This window comes from Heptranchias perlo, chromosome 23 (genome assembly GCF_035084215.1).
Source record: "Heptranchias perlo isolate sHepPer1 chromosome 23, sHepPer1.hap1, whole genome shotgun sequence".
Classification (NCBI taxonomy): Eukaryota; Metazoa; Chordata; class Chondrichthyes; order Hexanchiformes; family Hexanchidae; genus Heptranchias; species Heptranchias perlo.
Window position 1 is genome coordinate 48,587,665 of NC_090347.1, and position 24,484 is coordinate 48,612,148.

Below are 24,484 nucleotides of genomic sequence, written 5' to 3' on the forward strand. Positions count from 1 at the left end.
AGTTTAGAATTCAGCAAAAAAGGACCAAGAGATTGATTGAGGGGAAAAAGAGAGTATGAGAGTAAACTTACAAGGAACATAAAAGTGGACTGTAAAAGCTTCTACAAGTATGTAAAAAGAAAAAGATTAGTGAAGACAAATGTAGGTCCCTTACAGTCAGAAACGGGAGAATTTATAATGGGGAACAAGGAAATGGCAGAACAATTAAACAAATACTTTGGTTCTGTCTTTACGGAAGAGGACACAAATAACTTCCCAGAAATTCTAGGGAACCAAGGGTCTAGTGAAAAGGAGGAATTAAAGGAAACTAGTATTAGCAAAAATAGTGCTGGAGAAATTAATGGGACTGAAAGCTGATAAATCCCCAGGACCTGATAATCTGCATCCCAGAGTACTAAAAGAGGTAGCCATGGAAATAGTGGATGCATTAGTTGTCATCTTCCAAAATTCTATAGATTATGGAATAGTTCCTGCAGATTGGAGGGTGGCAAATGTAACCCCACTATTTAAAAAAGGAGGGAGAGAGAAAACAGATCAGTTAGCCTAACATCAGTAGTAGGGAAAATGCTAGAGTCCATTATAAAGGATGTGATAACAGGACACTTAGAAAATATCAACGGGATTAGACAAAGTCAACATGGATTTATGAAAGGGAAATCATGTTTGACAAACCTACTGGAGTTTTTTGAGGATGTAACTGGTAGAATAGATAAGGGAGAACCAGTGGATGTGGATTATTTGGATTTTCAGAAGGCCTTTGATAAAGTCCCACATAAGAGGTTAGTGTGCAAAATTAAAGCACATGGGATTGGGGGGGAATATACTGGCATGGATTGAGAATTGGTTAACAGACAGGAAACAGAGAGTAGGAATAAATGGGTCTTTTTCGGGGTGGCAGGCAGTGACTAGTGGGGTACCGCAGGGATCAGTGCTTGGGCCCAGTTATTCACAATATATATCAATGATTTGGATGAGGGAACTAAATGTAATATTTCCAAGTTTGCTGATGACACAAAACTAGGTGGGATCGTGAGTTGTGAGGAGGATGCAAAGAGGCTTCAAGGCGATTTAGACAAGTTGAGTGAGTGGGCAAATACATGGCAGGTGCAGTATAATGTGGATAAATGTGAAGTTATCCACTTTGGAAGGAAAAACAGAAAGGCAGAGTATTATTTAAATGGTGATAGATTGGGAAATGTTGATGTACAAAGGGACCTGGGTGGCCTTGTACACCAGTCACTGAAAGCAAACATGCAGGTGCAGCAAGCAGTTAGGAAGGCAAATGGTATGTTGGCCTTCATTGCAAGAGGATTTGAGTACAGGAGCAAGGCTGTCTTACTGCAGTTATACAGGGCCTTGGTGAGACCACACCTGGAGTATTGTGTGCAGTTTTGGTCTCCTGACCAAAGAAAGGATATACTTGCCATAGAGGGAGTGCAGCGAAGGTTCACCAGACTGATTCCTGGGATGGCAGGACTGTCATATGAGGAGAGATTGGTTTGACTCGGCCAGTATTCACTCGAGTTTAGAAGAATGAGAGGGGATCTCATTGAAACCTATAAAATTCTGACACGGCTAGACAGGCTGGATACAGGGAGGATGTTTCCCCTGGCTGGGGGGTCCAGAACGAGGGGTCACAGTCTCAGGATTCGAGGTAGGACATTTAGGACTGAGATGAGGAGAAATTTCTTCACTCAGAGGGTGGTAAACCTGTGGAATTCTCTACCACAGAAGGCAGTGGAGGCCAAGTCACTGAATATATTTAAGGAGATAGATAGATTTCTAGACACAGAATGCATCAAGGGGTATGGGGAGAGAGCAGGAATATGGTATTGAGATAGAGGATCAGCCATGATCATATTGAATGGAGTTCACAGGAGTGTGGGGTTACACTAGGTGGGATATTAAAGGGTATGGGGAGTGAGCAAGAGAGTGGGATTAGACTGGGTGGGATATTAAAAGGTGTGGGGAGTGAGCAGGAGAGGGGGATTAGACTGGGTGGGATATTAAAGGGTGTGGGGAGTGAGCAGGAGAGTGGGATTAGACTGGGTGGGATATTAAAGGGTTTGGGGAGTGAGCAGGAGAGTGGGATTAGACTGGGTGGGATATTAAAAGGTGTGGGGAGTGAGCAGGAGAGGGGGATTAGACTGGGTGGGATATTAAAGGGTATGGGGATTGAGGAAGAGAGTGGGATTAGACTGGGTGGGATATTAAAGGGTTTGGGGAGTGAGCAGGAGAGTGGGATTAGACTGGGTGGGATATTAAAGGGTGTGGGGAGTGAGCAGGAGAGGGGGATTAGACTGGGTGGGATATTAAAGGGTATGGGGATTGAGGAAGAGAGTGGGATTAGACTGGGTGGGATATTAAAGGGTTTGGGGAGTGAGCAGGAGAGTGGGATTAGACTGGGTGGGATATTAAAGGGTGTGGGGAGTGAGCAGGAGAGGGGGATTAGACTGGGTGGGATATTAAAGGGTATGGGGATTGAGGAAGAGAGTGGGATTAGACTGGGTGGGATATTAAAGGGTTTGGGGAGTGAGCAGGAGAGTGGGATTAGACTGGGTGGGATATTAAAGGGTGTGGGGAGTGAGCAGGAGAGGGGGATTAGACTGGGTGGGATATTAAAGGGTATGGGGATTGAGGAAGAGAGTGGGATTAGACTGGGTGGGATATTAAAGGGTTTGGGGAGTGAGCAGGAGAGTGGGATTAGACTGGGTGGGATATTAAAGGGTGTGGGGAGTGAGCAGGAGAGTGGGATTAGACTGGGTGGGATATTAAAGGGTGTGGGGAGTGAGCAGGAGAGGGGGATTAGACTGGGTGGGATATTAAAGGGTATGGGGAGTGAGCAGGAGAGTGGGATTAGACTGGGTGGGATATTAAAGGGTATGGGGAGTGAGCAGGAGAGTGGGATTAGACTGGGTGGGATATTAAAGGGTATGGGGAGTGAGCAGGAGAGGGGGATTAGACTGGGTGGGATATTAAAGGGTGTGGGGAGTGAGCAGGAGAGTGGGATTAGACTGGGTGGGATATTAAAGGGTGTGGGGAGTGAGCAGGAGAGGGGGATTAGACTGGGTGGGATATTAAAGGGTATGGGGAGTGAGGGGAGAGTGGGATTAGACTGGGTGGGATATTAAAGGGTGTGGGGAGTGAGCAGGAGAGTGGGATTAGACTGGGTGGGATATTAAAGGGTGTGGGGAGTGAGCAGGAGAGTGGGATTAGACTGGGTGGGATATTAAAGGGTATGGGGAGTGAGCAGGTGTGTGGGATTACACTAGAATCATGGGACTATAAATTGGGCCATGTAATGTCCGTTTTGTAGGCATATCCATGTAAAGTAAGGAGAATATGCGGTCAATCAGTGTGCAACGCTGATTTAAAAGGGACAGATACAATTTGAGAACTCAACACTCCAGCCAACCTCGCACAGCTGAACAGGTCGTAAACCTTCAGCCAATTCGATTCACTCCACGTGATATCAAGAAACGGCTGAGTGCACTGGATACAGCAAAGGCTATGGGCCCTGACAACATCCCAGCTGTAGTGCTGAAGACTTGTGCTCCAGAACTAGCTGCGCCTCTAGCCAAACTGTTCCAGTACAGCTACAACACTGGCATCTACCCGACAATGTGGAAAATTGCCCAGGTATGTCCTGTCTACAAAAAGCAGGACAAATCCAATCCGGCCAATTACCGCCCCATCAGTCTACTCTCAATCATCAGCAAAGTGATGGAAGGTGTCGTCGACAGTGCTATCAAGCGGCACTTACTCACCAATAACCTGCTCACCGATGCTCAGTTTGGGTTCCGCCAGGACCACTCAGCTCCAGACCTCATTACAGCCTTGGTCCAAACATGGACAAAAGAGCTGAATTCCAGAGGTGAGGTGAGAGTGACTGCCCTTGACATCAAGGCAGCATTTGACCGAGTGTGGCACCAAGGAGCCCTCGTAAAATTGACGTCAATGGGAATCAGGGGGAAAACTCTCCAGTGGCTGGAGTCATACCTAGCACAAAGGAAGATGGTAGTGGTTGTTGGAGGCCAATCATCTCAGCCCCAGGCCATTGCTGCAGGAGTTCCTCAGGGCAGTGTCCTAGGCCCAACCATCTTCAGCTGCTTCATCAATGACCTTCCCTCCATCATAAGGTCAGAAATGGGGATGTTCGCTGATGACTGCACAGTGTTCAGTTCCATTCGCATCCCCTCAAATAATGAAGCAGTCCGAGCCCGCATGCAGCAAGACCTGGACAACATCCAGGCTTAGGCTCAGAAGTGGCAAGTAACATTCACGCCAGACAAGTACCAGACAATGACCATCTCCAACAAGAGAGAGTCTAACCACCTCCACTTGACATTCAACAGCATTACCATCGCCGAATCCCCCACCATCTACATCCTGGGGGTCACCATTGACCAGAAACTTAACTGGACCAGCCATATAAATACTGTGGCTACGAGAGCAGGTCAGAGGCTGGGTATTCTGCATCTCCTGACTCCCCAAAGCCTTTCCACCATCTACAAGGCACAAGTCAGGAGTATGATGGAATACTCTCCACTTGCTTGGATGAGTGCAGCTCCAAGAAGCTCGACACCATCCAAGATAAAGCAGCCCTATTAATTGGCACCCCATCCACCACCCTAAACATTCACTCCCTTCACCACCGGCGCACAGTGGCTGCAGTGTGTACCATCCACAGGATGCACTGCAGCAACTCGCCAAGGCTTCTTCGACAGCACCTCCCAAACCCGCGACCTCTACCACCTAGAAGGACAAGAGCAGCAGGTACATGGGAACAACACCACCTGCACGTTCCCCTCCAAGTCACACACCATCCCGACTTGGAAATATATCGCCGTTCCTTCATCGTTGCTGGGTCAAAATCCTGGAACTCTCTTCCTAACAGCACAGAGGGAGAACCTTCACCACACGGACTGCAGCGGTTCAAGAAGGCGGCTCACCACCACCTTCTCAAGGGCAATTAGGGATGGGCAATAAATGCCGGCCTCGCCAGCGACGCCCACATCCCATGAACGAATGAAAAAAACAGCACGAAGGACCCCCCACCAGCACTATTTAAAGCGACCATGCAGGATTTACAGGTTTGTTGCTGGATTATGCTTTAGGCTGCTGATGCATTTGTACCTGTTTTTGGAGGTCTCCTACGCCTGAATACTGGGACTAGGGGACATTGTCTAAAATTTAGAGCCGGGACTTTCAGGAGCGAAGTTAGGAAACACTTCTACACACAAGGGGTGGGAGAAGTTTGGAATTCTCTTCTGCAAACGGCAGTTGATGCTAGCTCAATTGTTAATTTTAAATCTGAGGTGGATAGATTTTTGTTAACCACGGCTATTAAGGGATTATGGGGCTAAACCCAAACCAAGTTAGGTCACAGGTCAGCTATGATCTCAGTGAATGGTCGAACAGGCTCGAGGGGCTAAATGCCACGGCCACTTGCTGCCTCCTGTTATGCGCCACCTTCTCCTGCAAGAAAGCGGGACGTGTGTCGGTGAGTGTCCTGCAGGATGTTTGAGTGAAGTGCCTGTCTTGGTTGAACAGCTGTCAGTGTGTGTGACCTGTGAGTTGTGGGTTTGGGGCTTGCAACAGTGGTAATGTGTGAGGGTGGGAGGAAGCATCTGATTGGAAGAGTTGAGTACTGATGGAAAGAGTTTAATTGGTATGTGGGTGATGGGGGTGTAGTGAGTGGTGCAGTTGGTCGGAGACTCCACCTGACAGTTGACCTCACTCACTTTGACCACTCGTGTCAAAGCATTGAACTTCTTCCTGCACTGCATCCATGTTCATGATGCTGTGCGCCTGGCATTAACTTCGTCCCCCGCTGCCTCCCACTGCCTTTTAAGTATATGTCTGGAGGGCCTCATGTCCACCCCCCCCAGTCCGTGGATATCGGATGCCCCTTCGTCTGTCCACCTCTTGCACCAAGGCCTCTCGTGCATCATCAGAGAATCTTGGTGCACGCACCCTCGCAGGCCTGGGAGAAACTCAGATCGGCCATTGGTGAGGTCTGGTGTGCAGATTGGAGGATATGGGATTTAGTAGTGCGCAACCTTTATTCAAAGTTTTAACATAACTCATCAGTGTGTAAACATAGGGATGGGACCTGCATCTTTGCTTTATGTGTGCGATGTCTGATCTCTGTTCAGATTCCTTGCGGACCCGTATCTTATATTTTGCAAATAAGAGGTGCAGGCTGCCTTTAAGTGATGCAGGCTGCCTTTAAGTGGTGCAGGCTGCCTTTAAGTGATGCTAGCCACTCGCGTGATATCAGGGCCCTGCTACTGTTGAGCAGCCATTCAACAGTGCAGCCTGACTGCTCGCAGATATCAGGTAAGTGACCAGGCAGCATGATGCTCATGTGCTGTCTCCATCTCAACGACCCCCGTGCTCGGATTCGGGGCTTATCAAATTTAACCCCCATAGAATCATAGAAGCATAGAATAGTTACAGCATTGAAGGAGGCCATTTGGTCCATTGAGACCATGCCAGCTCTTTGTAAGAGCAATCCAGTTAGTCCCATTCCCCCGCTCTTTCCCTATTGCGCTGCAAATTTTTTCTCTTCAAATATTCATCCAATTCCTTTTTGGAAGCCATGATTGAATCTGCCTCCACCACCCTTTCAGGCAGCGCATTCCAGATCATAACTACTTGCTAAAAGAGTTTTTCCTCATGTCGTCTTTGGTTCTTTTGCCAATCACAATGGCCCCGATATTAGCGGGGAGGTGGGATGGCAGCAGGGGGGTGAATGGGCAAGTGGGTAACCCGTCCAATAAAATCCGTCTGTTCCCCACGCGATCGCGGGTAAATTGAAGCCAATTACCGTGGTTTCCGGGTTTCCCGTTGTCAACCTGCGCAGTGGGCGGACTGCGAACCCCCATCACAGGCTGTCAGCTGGAGGAGATCTATTTAAAGGGGCAGTCCTCCAATGGCTGCTCCTGGAGCAAACACCCAAACAGCACAATGGGGCAGCCCAGGGGAAAGGCTGCTCCTAGATTCAGTGATGCCTCACTCCAGGTCCTACTGGATGGGGTGAGGAGGAGGAGGGATGTCTTTTACCCGGCGGACGGGAGGAAGTGGCCTGTCTCTGCCACCAAGAAGGCCTGGCTCGAGGTGGCAGAGGAGGTCACCAGCAGCAGCAACATCTCCCACACCTGGATCCAGTGCAGGAAGTGCTTCAATGACCTAACCAGGTCAGTCAAAGTGAGTACACTTACTCATTCTCCTACACTCCGTCTTCCACATCACCGCCCCCACCCCACAACTCATTCTGCACTGCCCACACTACTCTATCACATCACTCCTCACACCCACTCAAACCTCATCCTCAACTTACCTGCACTTCCTCACCTCCCCAGTACTCATCCCACCATTACCACTCAACCCAATCCTCATACAATATCATGGCTCTGTCTCATACTCACCCTCTGATGCATCTCTTTCATGGTCAGCCTCACCCAAAACAATGCATTCAGCGGTTGGCCACGTCAACGGTTTGAGTGGGTGTGAGGAGTGATGTGATAGAGTAGTGTGGGCAGTGCAGAATGAGTTGTGGGGTGGGGGCGGTGATGTGGAAGACGGAGTGTAGGAGAATGAGTAAGTGTACTCACTTTGACTGACCTGGTTAGGTCATTGAAGCACTTCCTGCACTGGATCCAGGTGTGGGAGATGTTGCTGCTGCTGGTGACCTCCTCTGCCACCTCGAGCCAGGCCTTCTTGGTGACAGAGACAGGCCACCTCCTCCCGTCCACAGGGTAGAAGATCTCCCTCCTCCTCCTCACCCCATCCAGTAGGACCTGGAGTGAGGCATCGGTAAATCTGGGAGCAGCCTTTCCCCTGGGCTGCTCCTTTCTGTACTTTTGGTTGTTTGCTGCAGGATCAGTTATTGGAGGACTGCCCCTTTAAATAGATCTCCTCCAGCTGACAGCCTGTGATGGGGGTCCGCAGTCCGCCCGCTGCGCAGGTTGACAACGGGAAACCCGGAAACCACGGTAATTGGCTTCAATTTACCCGCGATCGCGTGGGGAATGGACGGATGTTATTGGGCGGGTTACCCACAAACCCATTCACCCCCCCCCCCCCCCCCCCCGCTGCCATCCCACCTCCCTGGTAATATCGGGGCCTTATGTCCTCTTCACAACTTACTTTCCTACCTACCTTTGTGTCATCAGCAAATTCAGCAACCATACATTCGGTCCCTTCATCCAAGTCATTGATATAGATTGTAAATAGTTGAGGCCCAAGCACTGATCCCTGTGGCACTCCACTCGTTACATCTTGCCAACCTGAAAATGACCCATTTATGCCAACTCTCTGCTTCCTGTTAGCTAACCAATCCTTTATCCATGCTAATATGTTACCACCTACATCATGAGCTCTTATTTTGTGTAATAGCCTTTGATGTGGCACCTTGTAAAAAGCCTTCTAGAAATCCAAGTGCACCACATCCACAGGATCCCCTTTATCCACATTGCTTGTTACTTCCTCAAAAGAACTGTAATAAATTAGTCAAACACTATTTCCCTTTCACAAAGCCGTGTTGACTGTGCCTGATTGCATTGTGATTTTCTAAGTGCCCTGCTACAACCTCCTTAATAATAGATTCCAGCATTTTCCCTATGACAGATGTTAAGCCAACTGGCCTGTAGTTTCCTGCTTTCTGTTTCCCTCCTTTCTTGAATAGAGGGGTTACATTCACTATTTTCCAATCTGATGGGACCCTTCCAGAATCTAGGGAATTTTGGAAAATTAATACCAATGCATCTACTATCTCTGGAGCCACTTCTTTTAAGATCCTAGGATGAAGTCCGTCAGGACCTGGGGACTTGTCAGCTTTTAGTTCTAATAATTTTTTTAGAACCCTTTCCCTGGTGATTGTAAATGTTTGAAGTTCCTCCCTCCCTTTCACCTTGATTCACAATTATTTCTGGCATGTTATTTGTATCCTCTACAGTGAAGACAGACGCAAAATATCAATTCATCCGCCATTTCCTTATTCTCCATTATTAATTCCCCAGACTCTCTCTCTAGAGGACCAACGCTCACTTTACTTACTCTTTTCCTTTTTAAATACCTGTAGAAACTCTTACTATCTGTTTTTATATTTCTAGCTAGCTTTCTGTCGTACTCTAATTTCTCCCTCATTATTATTCTATTAGTCTTTATTTGCTGTTTTTTATATTCTGTCCAATCATCTGACCTGCCACTAATCTTCACGGAATTGGATGCCTTTTTCTTTCAATTTGACACTATCTTTAACTTCCTTAGTTAAATAGTTGTAGTTGAGTTATGGCAAGGACAGCAAATTATAAAACTTAAATTCAAAACTGAGGGAGACCTCAACAAAAAACTGATGGAACAAAAATCAAAGTGGAAAATCAATGAGCTCAACTGCTTACAACACGACTTTGGCTGCACCAGTGAATTACCTTAACCGAAGGTGCAAATAGAGGCAGAAAATTAGTAGCATTTAATGTTGAACTACACCGAAGAAAGGTCAGGATAAAATGTGATAAAAGAAGGTCGGTGAATCAAGAAGTGTCTACGAGGAGTCCTAAGTCAAATACCAGGATGACCAATGCAGTGTAGCAGGAGTGGGAGATCATCCTTACTGTCAAAAGAAAATACAGGAGCTGGAGGAAAGATTAAAATCCGAGAGAGACACTCTGAGACAGGAGATAGAATTCTTGAAGAAGTGCTTAGATCACTCGGATCCTAGCCTCCCCCAGCATTTCCCTCCCCCCCCTCCCAGAGTGGAAACATAAACAGCTTAGCACCACCCCATGAAAGTCAGGGCGAGGGGGATTTGGAGGAGGATGAGATACGGGGACGATGGTAGAGACTGAAGTCCCAGTAGGGGATGTAAACACTCACCACACACTAGTGTGGACTGAAAAACGGCAGGAAATGGAGGATGGTATTTTAGGAGCAGATTGGATGGGAAAGAACAATATGGTAGTGGACATGGTAAGTATGTGTTTGTGGCAAATGGGTGCAGACTCCCACCAAGTTGTTACTGTCAGGCTCATTAAAAGATTTAACCGGAGGCCGATCAGCACAGCGGGCTGAATTAGCCACAGTGGCCTGTGTCCTCCAGGTGGATGTCGGAGAATGAGCCCTGACCATTTTCTCTGCAGCCATTTTACTTGTTAGTCACTGACTGATTATTTACCTATCTGGGAGAAACGAGGGTTCATTTCAACTGATGGAAAACCATTTCCCACTGCTGACCTCTTACAAAAACTTTGGAACTGTCTTGAAATCAAACACATTGGTAGCTATTATAAAAGTAAAGGCACATTTGATAGATCAATTGGTACGTTATCAGAGCCGACCAATCATCCCCAGAGAACTCAGAGAAGAGATGGACACATACATCGAGCAGACATCAGAGGGGGGAGAACTTGGTCTAAGCACTGCTTAAATAAGGATTATCTTAAATAAATGTTGGAAATGCTTCAACAACAATTGGAATTTGATCTGCAACGTTTGTAGATAAAAAAGTTTGAAAACATTTTGCCAAAAGTAGTTTTGTTTGGGCTAAGTTAAACTTAATCTTTTGTCTCTATGACAACAATCTGGAAATGCTAGACCAACTGAAAACTAAGATGTACAGACTGAAATGCTACCTCCCCACACAGAAGGCTTTTTTAAAAATTAAAAAAAAATTGAAAACATTGAGATATGCTGAGAACGCAGCGTACTTCGAATGATATTTCATAGAATAGAATCATAGAATGGTTACAGCACAGAAGGAGGCCATTTGGCCCAAAGAGCCCCTACCAGCTCTTAGTACGAGCAATCCAGTTAGTCCCACTCCCCCGCCCTACCCCCGTAGCCCTGCAAATTTTTTCCCTTCAAGTATTTATCCAGTTCCCTTTTGAAGACCATGATTGAATCTGCCTCCACCACCCCCTCGGGCAGTGCATTCCAGATCCTAACCACTCACTGTGTAAAAAAGTTTTTCCTCATGTCACCTTTGGTTCTTTTGCCAATCACCTTAAACCTATGCCCTCTGGTTCATGACCCTTCAGCCAATGGGAACAGTTTCTCTCTATCTACTCTGCCTAGACCCTTCATGATTTTGAACACCTCGATCAAATCTCCTCTCAACCGTCTCTGTTCCAAGGAGAACAACCCCAGCTTCTCCAGTCTATCCACGGAACTGAAGGCTTTCACATCCTTCCTAAAGTGCGGTGCCCAGAATCGGAGAGTGAACAATAGGAGGCACGAGAGTGGGAGAGTGGACGGCGGTAGGGCGGACGGGCACCCCGAGGGCGGGGGGGGCGGTCGGTGCGAGGGCGGGGGCGCGGGCGCCCCGAGGGCGGGGGGGCGGTCGGTGCGAGGGTGGGGGCGCGGGCGCCCCGAGGGCGGGGGGGCAGGCGCCCCGAGGATGGGAGAGCAGCGAAAAGGAGGCCTGAGATCGGGCCTCTTTCTCTTTTACTTATATGGGCAGAAATTTGAAAGAGTGATGAACACAGGACAGCTGGTAAGTGATTGGTTTGTGAGTATTCCTGTTTTTCTACTGTAAGTTAGGGCAGTGGGTTAAACTAACAGCTCGAATCAATAACTTAAAGTTTATAAATTAATTTGTTAAGAAAACAAAGAATAGCGAGTGAATAAAAACTCTAATAAAGTAAATAAATAAAACAAGGTTTGATAGGGATGGTGGGGCAGGTGATGTGCTGTAACTGCAGCATGTGGGAGTTTATGGAGAGCAGAGTGATCCCCGGCAACCACATCGACAGTAAGTGTCTGCAGCTCGAGGAACGTCGGCTCAGAGTTGTTGAGCTGGAATCTGAGCTGCAGACAGTGCGATGCGTCTGGGAGGGGGAGACCAGATTGTCTGGAGATAATTCTATGGATCACATTTCAATAGTATTGTTAAAAAAACCACATCTGCCGACACAATGCTTTCCTTTAAATGTGTGGCAACCTCAAATATCTCCAGGGTGGCCAGGTACAGGCACAAATGGTCTGCTTCAAACAATGTGACGCATCTAAAATAAAACTCCAATTAATAGAGCATGGTAAATATTATATTCTACAATATAAAGTGGTATATAATATTCCATGATTGATACAATGAAAATATAAAATATTTGGTGTTTGACAATTTTAGGCAGGAATGGCAGCTTGACGTTCCTGGTTACAGGGTTTTCAGACGAGATAGAGGGGGGGATAAAAAAGAGGGGGGGACAATTTTGGTTAAAGAAACAATTACAGCTGTGAGGAGGGATGACATATTAGTAGGATCATCAAATGAGGCCATATGGGTTGAGCTAAAGAACAAGGGGCAGTCACACTGCTGCGAGTGTACTATCGACCCCCAAACAGTCAGAGGGAGATAGAAGAGCAAATATGTTGGCAAATTTCTGAGAAGTTCAAAAACAATAGGGCAGTAATAGTAGGGATTTCAACTACCCTAATATTAACTGGGATACAATCAGTGTAAAAGGTATAGAGGGTGCAGAATTCTTAAATTGCATTCAGGAGAACTTTTTTAGCCAGAACATAGCAAACCCAAGAAGAGGCAGTTACATAGAAACATAGAAAATAGGAGCAGGAGTAGGCCATACGGCCCTTCGAGCCTGCTCCACCATTCAATCAGATCATGGCTGATCCTCTATCTCAATACCATATTCCCGCTCTCTCCCCATACCCCTTGATGCCTTTTGTGTCTGGAAATCTATCTAGCTCCTTCTTAAATATATTCAGTGACTTGGCCTCCACAGCCTTCTGTGGTAGAGAATTCCACAGGTTCACCACCCTCTGAGTGAAGACATTTCTCCTCATCTCAGTCCTAAATGTTCCACCCCGTATCCTGAGACTGTGACCCCTCGTTCTGGACCCCCCCCAGCCAGGGGAAACATCCTCCCTGCATCCAGTCTGTCTAGCCCTGTCAGAATTTTATATATTTCAATGAGATAGTTCTGGATTTAGTTTTAGGAAATGAGGCTGGGCAGGTAGAAGGAGTATCAGAGGGAGAGCATTTTGGTGGCAGTGATCATTATTCAGTTAGATTTAGCATAGTTATGGAAAAGGATACAGATAGAACAGGCTCATTTTCAGCCAGTGCGGACATGATGGGCCGAATGGCCTCCTTCTGTGCTGTAAATGTTCTATGATTCTATGATTTACAGGCGAGACGCTTCCTGTTAAGTAGATTTCAGCAGCCCAGATTTGCAGCCCTTTCTGAGAGACCGTCAGAGCTCCAGAGTGGGTCGGTGTTTGTGTAGCTTTAGCTCAATTGTTCCAAGGTCATTGTCCCACTGTAATGAAGGCTGTGTGAATCAGGTTGGTCAGCTAACCTGAACCAGTCAGTCTTCACCCACTCATTTCAGAATATTAGCTCAAAAGTTGTGTTCGGGCGATGTGGGGAGGGTCACTGAGTGAGCATGTGAGGGAGCTGGATTAACATCAGTAGAGATACAGTCAGTAACACAGGGCGCTGGGGGGAGAGGTTACTGAGTGACAGTGTGAGGGAGCTGGATTAACATCAGTAGAGATACAGTCAGTAACACAGGGCGCTGGGGGGAGAGGGGTTACTGAGTGACAGTGTGAGGGAGCTGGATTAACATCAGTAGAGATACAGTCAGTAACACAGGGCGCTGGGGGGAGAGGGGTTACTGAGAGACAGTGTGAGGGAGAGGGATTAACATCAGTAGAGATACAGTCAGTAACACAGGGCGCTGGGGGGAGAGGGGTTACTGAGTGACAGTGTGAGGGAGAGGGATTAACATCAGTAGAGATACAGTCAGTAACACAGGGCGCTGGGGGAGAGGGGTTACTGAGTGACAGTGTGAGGGAGAGGGATTAACATCAGTAGAGATACAGTCAGTAACACAGGGCGCTGGGGAGAGAGGGGTTACTGAGTGACAGTGTGAGGGAGCTGGATTAACATCAGTAGAGATAGTCAGTAACACAGGGCACTGGGGGGAGAGGGGTTACTGAGTGACAGTGTGAGGGAGAGGGATTAACATCAGTAGAGATACAGTCAGTAACACAGGGCGCTGGGGGGAGAGGGGTTACTGAGTGACAGTGTGAGGGAGAGGGATTAATATCAGTGGAGATACAGTCAGTAACACAGGGCGCTGGGGGAGAGGGGTTACTGAGTGACAGTGTGAGGGAGAGGGATTAACATCAGTAGAGATACAGTCAGTAACACAGGGCGCTGGGGGGAGAGGGGTTACTGAGAGACAGTGTGAGGGAGAGGGATTAACATCAGTAGAGATACAGTCAGTAACACAGGGCGCTGGGGGGAGAGGGGTTACTGAGTGACAGTGTGAGGGAGAGGGATTAACATCAGTAGAGATACAGTCAGTAACACAGGGCGCTGGGGGGAGAGGGGTTACTGAGTGACAGTGTGAGGGAGAGGGATTAACATCAGTAGAGATACAGTCAGTAACACAGGGCGCTGGGGGGAGGGGTTACTGAGTGACAGTGTGAGGGAGGGGGATTAACATCAGTAGAGATACAGTCAGTAACACAGGGCGCTGGGGGGGTGAGGGGTTACTGAGTGACAGTGTGAGGGAGAGGGATTAACATCAGTAGAGATACAGTCAGTAACACAGGGCGCTGGGGAGAGAGGGGTTACTGAGTGACAGTGTGAGGGAGAGGGATTAACATCAGTAGAGATACAGTCAGTAACACAGGGCGCTGGGGGGAGAGGGGTTACTGAGTGACAGTGTGAGGGAGAGGGATTAACATCAGTAGAGATACAGTCAGTAACACAGGGCGCTGGGGGAGAGGGGTTACTGAGTGACAGTGTGAGGGAGAGGGATTAACATCAGTAGAGATACAGTCAGTAACACAGGGCGCTGGGGAGAGAGGGGTTACTGAGTGACAGTGTGAGGGAGAGGGATTAACATCAGTAGAGATACAGTCAGTAACACAGGGCGCTGGGGGAGAGGGGTTATTGAGTGACAGTGTGAGGGAGAGGGATTAACATCAGTAGAGATACAGTCAGTAACACAGGGCGCTGGGGGGAGAGGGGTTACTGAGTGACAGTGTGAGGGAGAGGGATTAACATCAGTAGAGATACAGTCAGTAACACAGGGCGCTGGGGGAGAGGGGTTACTGAGTGACAGTGTGAGGGAGAGGGATTAACATCAGTAGAGATACAGTCAGTAACACAGGGCGCTGGGGAGAGAGGGGTTACTGAGTGACAGGCAATCACATCCCTTAGGTTAGGTAGTAGTTTAGATTCATTCAGTGGTCGAGGAACAGGAGGACGAGACTGCGAGACAGGAAGGTGTGGGGACCCAGGATGTAATGATGGAGAAGGCTCAGCCCCTGACCTTGTCCAACAGGTACTGTATGGATGAGAACAAAGGCTGCAGGGAGGATGGGCAAACTGACCACAGCATCGTGGTACAGGGGGCCATTCAAGTGGGGGGAGTAAAAAGGAATGTGGTAATGGTGGGAGACAGTACAGTCAGGGGGATAGGTACTGTTCTCTGCAGCCACGACCGGGGTCCTGAAGGCTGCGTTGCCTGCTCAATGCCAGGGTTAAGGACGTCTCCTCGTGGCTGGAAAAGAACTTGGAGCATGAGGGGGAGGATCCAGTTTTCGTGGTCCACGTAGGAACCAACAACATAGGTAGAACTAAGAATGAGGGTCTGCTGAGGGAGTTTGAGGAAATCGGGACCACATTAAAACGCAGAATCTCAAAAGGTAATAATCTCTGGATTACTACCTGAGCCACGTGCAAATTGGCATAAGGACAAACAGGTCAGAGAGTTCAATGAGTGGCTCAAAGAGTGGTGTGGGAGACAGGGGTTTCAATTCATGGGGCACTGGTACCAGTACTGGGGAAAGAGGGAGCTGTTCCGATGGGACGTGCTCCACTTTAACGGAATTGGGACCAGTGTCCCGGTGAATCGAATAACTAGGGCTTTAAACAGGGCTTTAAACTAAAAGGGGGGTGGGGTGGAAGGGCAGGTGAGGGGAAATTTAGAAATCTAACGAGCAACAGAGCAGTGTAGTGGCTGGGCACTTAAGCAAAGTGTGACAGGAAGGGACAGAGAGTTTAACATTAATAGTGCATCAGCGAATAAGCTCAAAGCAGGGAAAAATGGTAAAAACTTAAAATGAAAGGTTCTTTATCTGAATGCATGAAGAATTCTTAACAAGATAGACGAATTAGAGATAAATGGGTTTGATCTCATAAACATCACAGAGACGTGGTTGCAAGGTGACCAAGGTTGGAAACTAAATATTCCAGGGTACTTGATATTTCGAAAAGACAGGCAGAATGGAAAAGGAGGGGTAGGGGGGAGCCCTGATAATAAAGGATGAGATAAAGACAGTGGTGAGAGAGGATCTTGGTTCAGAAGATCAGGAAGTAGAATCAGAATGGGTGGAAATAAGAAATAACAAGGGGCAGAAAACACTGGTGGGAGTAATTTATAGGCCCCCTAACAGTAGCGATACCATTGGAAAGAGCATTAATCAAGAAATAATAGGAGCTCGTAACAAAGGTAACACAATAATCGTAGGGAATTTTAGTCTTCATATAGACTGGGCAAATCAAATTGGGAAAGGCAGTTTGGAGGACGAGTTCATGGAATGTATTCGAGACAGTTTCCTAGAACAATACGTCATGGAACCAACCAGGGAACGGGCTATTTTGGATCTTGTAATGTGTAGTGAGATAGGGTTAATTAGTAATCTCACAGCAAAGGATCCTCTGGGGAAGAGTGATCATAATATAATTAATTTCACATTGAATGCGAGAGTGATGTATTTAAGTCCGAAATTAGAGTCTTAAACTTAAATAAAGCCAATTACATGGTATGAGGGGTGAATTGGCTATGGTAGAATGGGAAATCAGATTAAAAGATATGATGGTAGATAAGCAATGGCAAACATTTCAATGGCAAACATTTAAAGAAATATTTCAATATTCCAATCTTCCATTCAGAAATAAAAACCCCATGGGAAAAGTGATTCATCTGTGGATAATTAAAGAAGTTAATGACAGTATTAGATTAAAAGAAGAGACATATAATGTTGCGAAAGAGAGTAGTAAGCCTGAGGATTGGGAAAGTTTTAGAAACCAGCAAAGGATGACCAAAAAATTGTTAAAAAGGGAGAAAATAGAATATGAAAGTAAACCAGCAAGAAATATTAAAGCAGATTGTAAGAGCTTCTACATGGGTAAGATGGGTATAGAGGGATATGGGCCAAGTGCAGGCAATTGGGACTAGCTTAGTGGTATAAACTGGGCGACATGGACATGTTGGGCCGAAGGGCCTGTTTCCATGTTGTAACTTCTATGATTCTATGATTCTAAGTGTGCAAAAAGGAAGAGAGTAGCAAAAGTAAACGTGGTCCTTTAAAGGCTGAGACAGGAGAAATTATAATGGGGGATTAAGGAAATGGCAGAGACATTAAACAAATATTTTGCATCTGTCTTCACAACAGAAGACACAAAAAAGCAAACCAGAAATAGTGGGGAACCAAGGGGTAAATGAGAGTGAGGAACTTAAAGTAATTAATATCAGTAGAGAAAAAGTACTGGAGAAACTAGAGAGACTAAAAGCCAATAAATCCGCTGGACCTGATGGCCTACATCCTAGGGTTCTAAAAGAGGTGGCTGCAGAGATAGTGGATGCATTGGTTGTGGTCTTCCAAAATTTCCTAGATTCTAGAACAGTCATAGTGGATTGAAAGGTAGCAAATATAACCCCACTATTCAAGACAGGAGTGAGAGGGAAAACAGGGAACTACAGGCCAGTTAGCCTGACATCAGTTGTGGGGAAAATGCTGGAATCCATTATTAAGGAAGTGGTAACAAGGCACTTAGAAAAACATAATAGGCAGAGTCAACATGGTTTTATGAAAGGGAAATCATGTTTGACAAATTTATTAGAATTTTTTGAGGATGTAACTAACTAGCAGGGTAAATAAAGGGGAACCAGTGGATGTCGTATATTTGGATTTTCAAAAGACATTCAATAAGGTGCCACATAAAAGGTTGTTGCACAAGGTAAGGGCTCATGGGATTGGGGGTAATATATGAGCATGGATAGAGGATTGGTTAAAGGACAGAGAACAGAGAGTAGGGATAAACAAGTCATTCTTACGTTGGCAGGCTGTAACTAGTGGGGTGCCACAAGGATCAGTGCTTGGGCCTCAGCTATTTACAATCTATATTAATGACTTAGATGAAGGGACCGAGTGTAATGTATCCAAGTTTGCTGATGATACAAAACTAGGTGGGAAAGTAAGCTGTGAGGAGGACACAAAGGGCATCATTTTAGCCCAGAGCCGGGATGGGGGCGAGGGTTGAATTGCGGATGGTTTTCCCGGACGTCCTTATGATTTTGACATAAGGATGTCTTTTTGTTGTTGGTTTACGGTCCTACTCCAGGTGTGGTCTCATCAAAGCCCTGTACAATTGTAGTAAAACTTCCTTACTTTTGTACTCCAACCCCCTTGCCTGTGCCTTTATAGCACAGCTTGTGGGCCCGGAGGAGCATGAGTGCTTGCCCCAGGCCCAACAAGCCTACCTGCAGTGACCATACCCTCCATGATCACGGACACGCCTCCAATGATCTCCGACCACCCCTGATTGACAGGTTGGTATCAGTTGGACAGGAGAAGAGCAAGGAAGAGGTAAGTGAACAGATAAGTCTTAGATTGTATGGATGGGGGCATCGGCAGGCATGGGAGGCATAGGGGTCACCGGAGTGGGGGGAGACGGTCATCAGGGGAGAGGGAGGTTAGTCATTAGTGGGGGGTCAGGATCGGGGATCATTGTGGGGGTTGCAATCATTGGTGAGGAGGGAGGACGTCACGATCATTGAGGGGGGATGGTCGGACATCATTGGAGGTGAGTCTAGAACTAGGGGGCATAGTCTCAGGATAAGGGGTCGGATATTTAGGACTGAGATGAGGAGGAATTTCTTCACTCAGAGGGTCGTGAATATTTGGAATTCTCTCCCCCAGAGGGTGGTGGATGCTCAGTCGTTGAGTATATTCAAGGCTGAGATCAATAGTTTTTTGGGCTCCAGGGGAATCATGGGATATGGGGATCAGGTCTGAAAGCGGAGTTGAGGTCAAAGGTCTGCCATGATCTGATTGAATGGTGGGGCAGGCTCGAGGGGCAGTATGGCCTACACCCACTCCTATTTCTTATGTTCTTATTAGACTGGGTGGGATATCAAAGGGAATGAGCAGGAGAGTGGGATTAGACTGGGTGGGATATTAAAGGGTGTGGGGAGTGAGCAGGAGAGGGGGATTAGACTGGGTGGGATATTAAAGGGTATGGGGAGTGAGCAGGAGAGGGGGATTAGACTGGGTGGGATATTAAAGGGTATGGGGAGTGAGCAGGAGTGGGGGATTAGACTGGGTGGGATATTAAAGGGTGTGGGGAGTGAGCAGGAGAGTGGGATTAGACTGGGTGGGATATTAAAGGGTGTGGGGAGTGAGCAGGAGAGTGGGATTAGACTGGGTGGGATATTAAAGGGTGTGGGGAGTGAGCAGGAGAGTGGGATTAGACTGGGTGGGATATTAAAGGGTATGGGGAGTGAGCAGGAGAGTGGGATTAGACTGGGTGGGATATTAAAGGGTATGGGGAGTGAGCAGGAGTGGGGGATTAGACTGGGTGGGATATTAAAGGGTGTGGGGAGTGAGCAGGAGAGTGGGATTAGACTGGGTGGGATATTAAAGGGTGTGGGGAGTGAGCAGGAGAGTGGGATTAGACTGGATGGGATATTAAAGGGTATGGGGAGTGAGCAGGAGAGTGGGATTAGACTGGGTGGGATATTAAAGGGTATGGGGAGTGAGCAGGAGAGTGGGATTAGACTGGGTGGGATATTAAAGGGTATGGGGAGTGAGCAGGAGTGGGGGATTAGACTGGGTGGGATATTAAAGGGTGTGGGGAGTGAGCAGGAGAGTGGGATTAGACTGGGTGGGATATTAAAGGGTGTGGGGAGTGAGCAGGAGAGGGGGATTAGACTGGGTGGGATATTAAAGGCTATGGGGAGTGAGCAGGAGAGGGGGATTAGACTGGGTGGGATATTAAAGGCTATGGGGAGTGAGCAGGAGAGGGGGATTAGACTGGGTGGGATATTAAAGGGTATGGGGAGTGAGCAGGAGAGTGGGATTAGACTGGGTGGGATATTAAAGGGTATGGGGAGTGAGCAGGAGAGTGGGATTAGACTGGGTGGGATATTAAAGGGTATGGGGAGTGAGCAGGAGTGGGGGATTAGACTGGGTGGGATATTAAAGGGTGTGGGGAGTGAGCAGGAGAGTGGGATTAGACTGGGTGGGATATTAAAGGGTGTGGGGAGTGAGCAGGAGAGTGGGATTAGACTGGGTGGGATATTAAAGGGTGTGGGGAGTGAGCAGGAGAGGGGGATTAGACTGGGTGGGATATTAAAGGCTATGGGGAGTGAGCAGGAGAGGGGGATTAGACTGGGTGGGATATTAAAGGCTATGGGGAGTGAGCAGGAGAGGGGGATTAGACTGGGTGGGATATTAAAGGCTATGGGGAGTGAGCAGGAGAGGGGGATTAGACTGGGTGGGATATTAAAGGGTGTGGGGAGTGAGCAGGAGAGTGGGATTAGACTGGGTGGGATATTAAAGGGTATGGGGAGTGAGCAGGAGAGTGGGATTAGACTGGGTGGGATATTAAAGGGTATGGGGAGTGAGGAGAGGAGGGGAATATTAAAGGGTGTGGGGAGAAAGACTGGGTGGTATATTTAAAGGTCTGGAGAGTGGGAACAGAATGGATCGGGTATAAAAGGGTGTGAGGTGTGAGCAGGAGTGTGATTGGACTGAGTATGATATTAAAGGGTAGAGGGAGTGAGCAGGGGAGTGCGATCAGACTGTTTTTTTTCCATTCGTTCACGGGATGTGGGCGTCGCTGGCGAGGCCAGCATTTATTGCCCATCCCTAATTGCCCTTGAGAAGGTGGTGGTGAGCCGCCGCCTTGAACCGCTGCAGTCCGTGTGGTGAAGGTTCTCCCACAGTGCTGTTAGGAAGGGAGTTCCAGGATTTTGACCCAGCGACAATGAAGGAACGGCGATATATTTCCAAGTCGGGATGGTGTGTGACTTGGAGGGGAACGTGCAGGTGGTGTTGTTCCCATGTGCCTGCTGCTCTTGTCCTTCTAGGTGGTAGAGGTCGCGGGTTTGGGAGGTGCTGTTGAAGAAGCCTTGGCGAGTTGCTGCAGTGCATCCTGTGGATGGTGCACACTGCAGCCACAGTGCGCCGGTGGTGAAGGGAGTGAATGTTTAGGGTGGTGGATGGTGTGCCAATCAAGCGGGCTGCGTTGCCCTGGATGGTGTCGAGCTTCTTGAGTGTTGTTTGAGCTGCACTCATCCAAGCAAGTGGAGAGTATTCCATCACACTCCTGACTTGTGCCTTGTCAATGGTGGAAAGTCTTTGGGGAGTCAGGAGGTGAGTCACTCGCCGCAGAATACCCAGCCTCTGACCTGCTCTTGTAGCCACAGTATTTATTTGGCTGGTCCAGTTAAGTTTCTGGTCAATGGTGACCCCCAGGATGTTGATGGTGGGGGATTCGGCGATGGTAATGCCGTTGAATGTCAAGGGCAGGTGGTTAGACTCTTTCTTGTTGGAGATGGTCATTGCCTGGCACTTGTCTGGCGCAAATGTTACTTGTCACTTAATATTTGTCCATGTCTTGCTGCATGCAGGCTCGGACTGCTTCATTATCTGAGGGGTTGCGAATGGAACTGAACACTGTGCAATCATCAACGAACATCTCCATTTCTAACCTTATGATGGAGGGAAGGTAATTGATGAAGCAGCTGAAGATGGTTGTGCCTAGGACATTGCCCTGAGGAACTCCTGCAGCAATGTCCTGGGGCTGAGATGATTAGCCTCCAACAACCACGACCATCTTCCTTTGTGCTAGGTTTGACTCCAGCCACTGGAGAGTTTTCCCCCTGATTCCCATTGACTTCAATTTTACTAGGGCTCCTTGGTGCTACACTCGGTCAAATGCTGCCTTGATGTCAAGGGCAGTCACTGATGGCCTACATCCTAGGGTTCTGGAAGAGGTGGCTGCAGAGATAGTGGAAGCATTGGTTTGGATCTTCCAGAATTCCCTAGATTCTAGAACAGCCATAGCGGATTGGAAGGTAGCAAATGTAACACCACTATTCAAGAAAGGAAGGCGAGAGAAAACCAGGAACGACAAGCCAGTTAGCCTGAAAATAGTAGTCGAGAAAGTGCTGGAATCTATTATTAAGGATGTGGTAATGGGGCACTTAGAAAATCATAATATGATTAGGCAGAGTCAACATGGTTTTATGAAAGGGAAATTGTGTTTGACAAATTTATTCGAGTTTTTTGAGGGTGTAACTAGCAGGGTAGATAAAGGGGAACCAGTGGATGTAGTGTATTTGGATTTTCAAAAAACATTCGATAAGGTGCCACATAAAAGGTTGTTACTCAAGATTAGGGCTCATGGGGTTGGGGGTAATATATTAGCATGGATAGAGGATTGGTTAACGGACAGGAAACAGAGAGTAGGAATAAATGGGTCATTCTCAGGTTGGCAGGCTGTAACTAGTGGGGTGCCGCAAGGATCAGTGATTGGGCCTCAGCTATTTACAATCGATATCAATGACTTAGATGAAGGGACCGAGTGTAATGTATCCAAGTTTGCAGACTATAGAATGCGAGGTGGGAAACTAAGCTGTGAGGAGGACACAGAGTCTGCAAAGGGATATAAACAGGTTAAGTGAGTGGGCGAGAAGGTGGCAGATGGAGTATAATGTGGGGAAATGTGAGGTTATTCACTTTGTTAGGAAGAATAGAAAAATGGAATATTTTTTAAATGGTGAGAAACTATTAAATGTTGGTGTTCAGAGAGATTTTGTTGTCCTTGTACACAAACCATAGAAAGTTACCAGAATGTTAACACAGAAAGTAGAGCAAGCAATTAGGAAGGCAAATGGTATGTTGGCCTTTATTGCAAGGGGGTTGGAGTATAAGAGTAAGGAAGTCTTGCTGCAATTGTACAGGGCTTTGGTGAGACCACACCTGGAGTACTGTGTACAGTTTTGGTCTCCTTACCTAAGGAAGGATATACTTGCCTTAGAGGCGGTGCAACGAAGGTTCACCAGATTAATTCCTGGGATGAGCGGGTTGTCCTGTAAGGAGAGGTTGAGTAGAATGGGCCTATATTCTCTGGAGATTAGAAGAATGAGAGATGATCTCATTGAAACATATAAGATTCTGAGAGGGCTTGACAGGGTAGATGCTCAGAGGCTATTTCCCCTGGCTGGAGAGTCTAGAACTAGGAGACATAATCTCAGGATAAGGGATCGGCCATTTAGGACTGAGATGAGGAGGAATTTCTCCACTCAGAAGGTTGTGAATATTTGGAATTCTCTCCCCCAGAGGGCTGTGGATGCTCAGTCGTTGAGTATATTCAAGGCTGAGATCAATAGATTTTTGGACACTAAGGGAATCAATGGATATGGGGATCGGACGGGAAAATGGAATTGAGGTCGAAGATCAGCCATGATCTGATTGAATGGCGGAGCAGGCTCGAGGGGCCATATGGCATACCCCTGCTCCTATTTCTTATGTCCTCATATTCTTATTAGGCAAGATGGAATATTAAAGGAAATGGGGAGAAATCAGGAGTATAGGATTAGACTGGTTGGAATATTAAAGGGTATGGGGAGTGAGCAGGAGAGTGGGATTAGACTGGGTGGGATATTAAAGGGAGTGAGCAGGAGAGTGGGATTAGACTGGGTGGGATATTAAAGGGAGTGAGCAGGAGAGGGGGATTAGACTGGGTGGGATATTAAAGGGAGTGAGCAGGAGAGGGGGATTAGACTGGGTGGGATATTAAAGGGAGTGAGCAGGAGAGGGGGATTAGACTGGGTGGGATATTCAAAAAGTATGGGGAGTGGGATTAGATGGATGGGATATTAAAGGAAATGGGAAGAGATCAGGAGAGTTGGATTAGACTGGGTGGGATATTTAACGATATGGGAAGTGAGCCGGAGAGTGGGATTAGACTCGTGTTGATATCTCTTTATTGCGTCGCCCCTCCCGATCTCTGTAACCTCCTCCATCCCTACAACCCTCCGAGAACTCTATTTTCCTCCAATTCTGGCCTCATTTACCCCTCTCCCCTCGCCCCACCATTGGTGACCTTCCACCATCCAGGACATAAACTATGGAATTCCCTCCCTAAACCTCTCTGCCATTCCACCTCTCCTCCGTTAAGACTCGCCCTCTTTGACCAAGCTTTTGATCACCTGCCCTGATATCTCCTTATTTGGCTTAGCATTCCTTTTTGTCTGCTTGCAGCTCTGTGCAATGCCTTAGGATGTTTTGATGTCATCTAGTGGCACTATGGTTTGGTTTAGGCTTGGCCACAGTCTGTGCTTTGCTCCTGATTAATCTGGGCGAATGCTGCAAAAATTCAATGTTAATCCCCATTTGCTTTTCCCTGTGCCACCCATTCCCTAATGAATTG

The 24,484-nt window shown here is 47.3% G+C and overlaps 1 protein-coding gene across 1 annotated transcript in view; it reads right to left on the reverse strand.

The window, feature by feature from the left end:
• The window catches only part of LOC137341338 (glutamate receptor ionotropic, NMDA 2C-like), a 707,538-nt gene that overhangs the window by 282,758 nt on the left and 400,296 nt on the right, over positions 1-24,484 (reverse strand). The window lies entirely within an intron of this gene.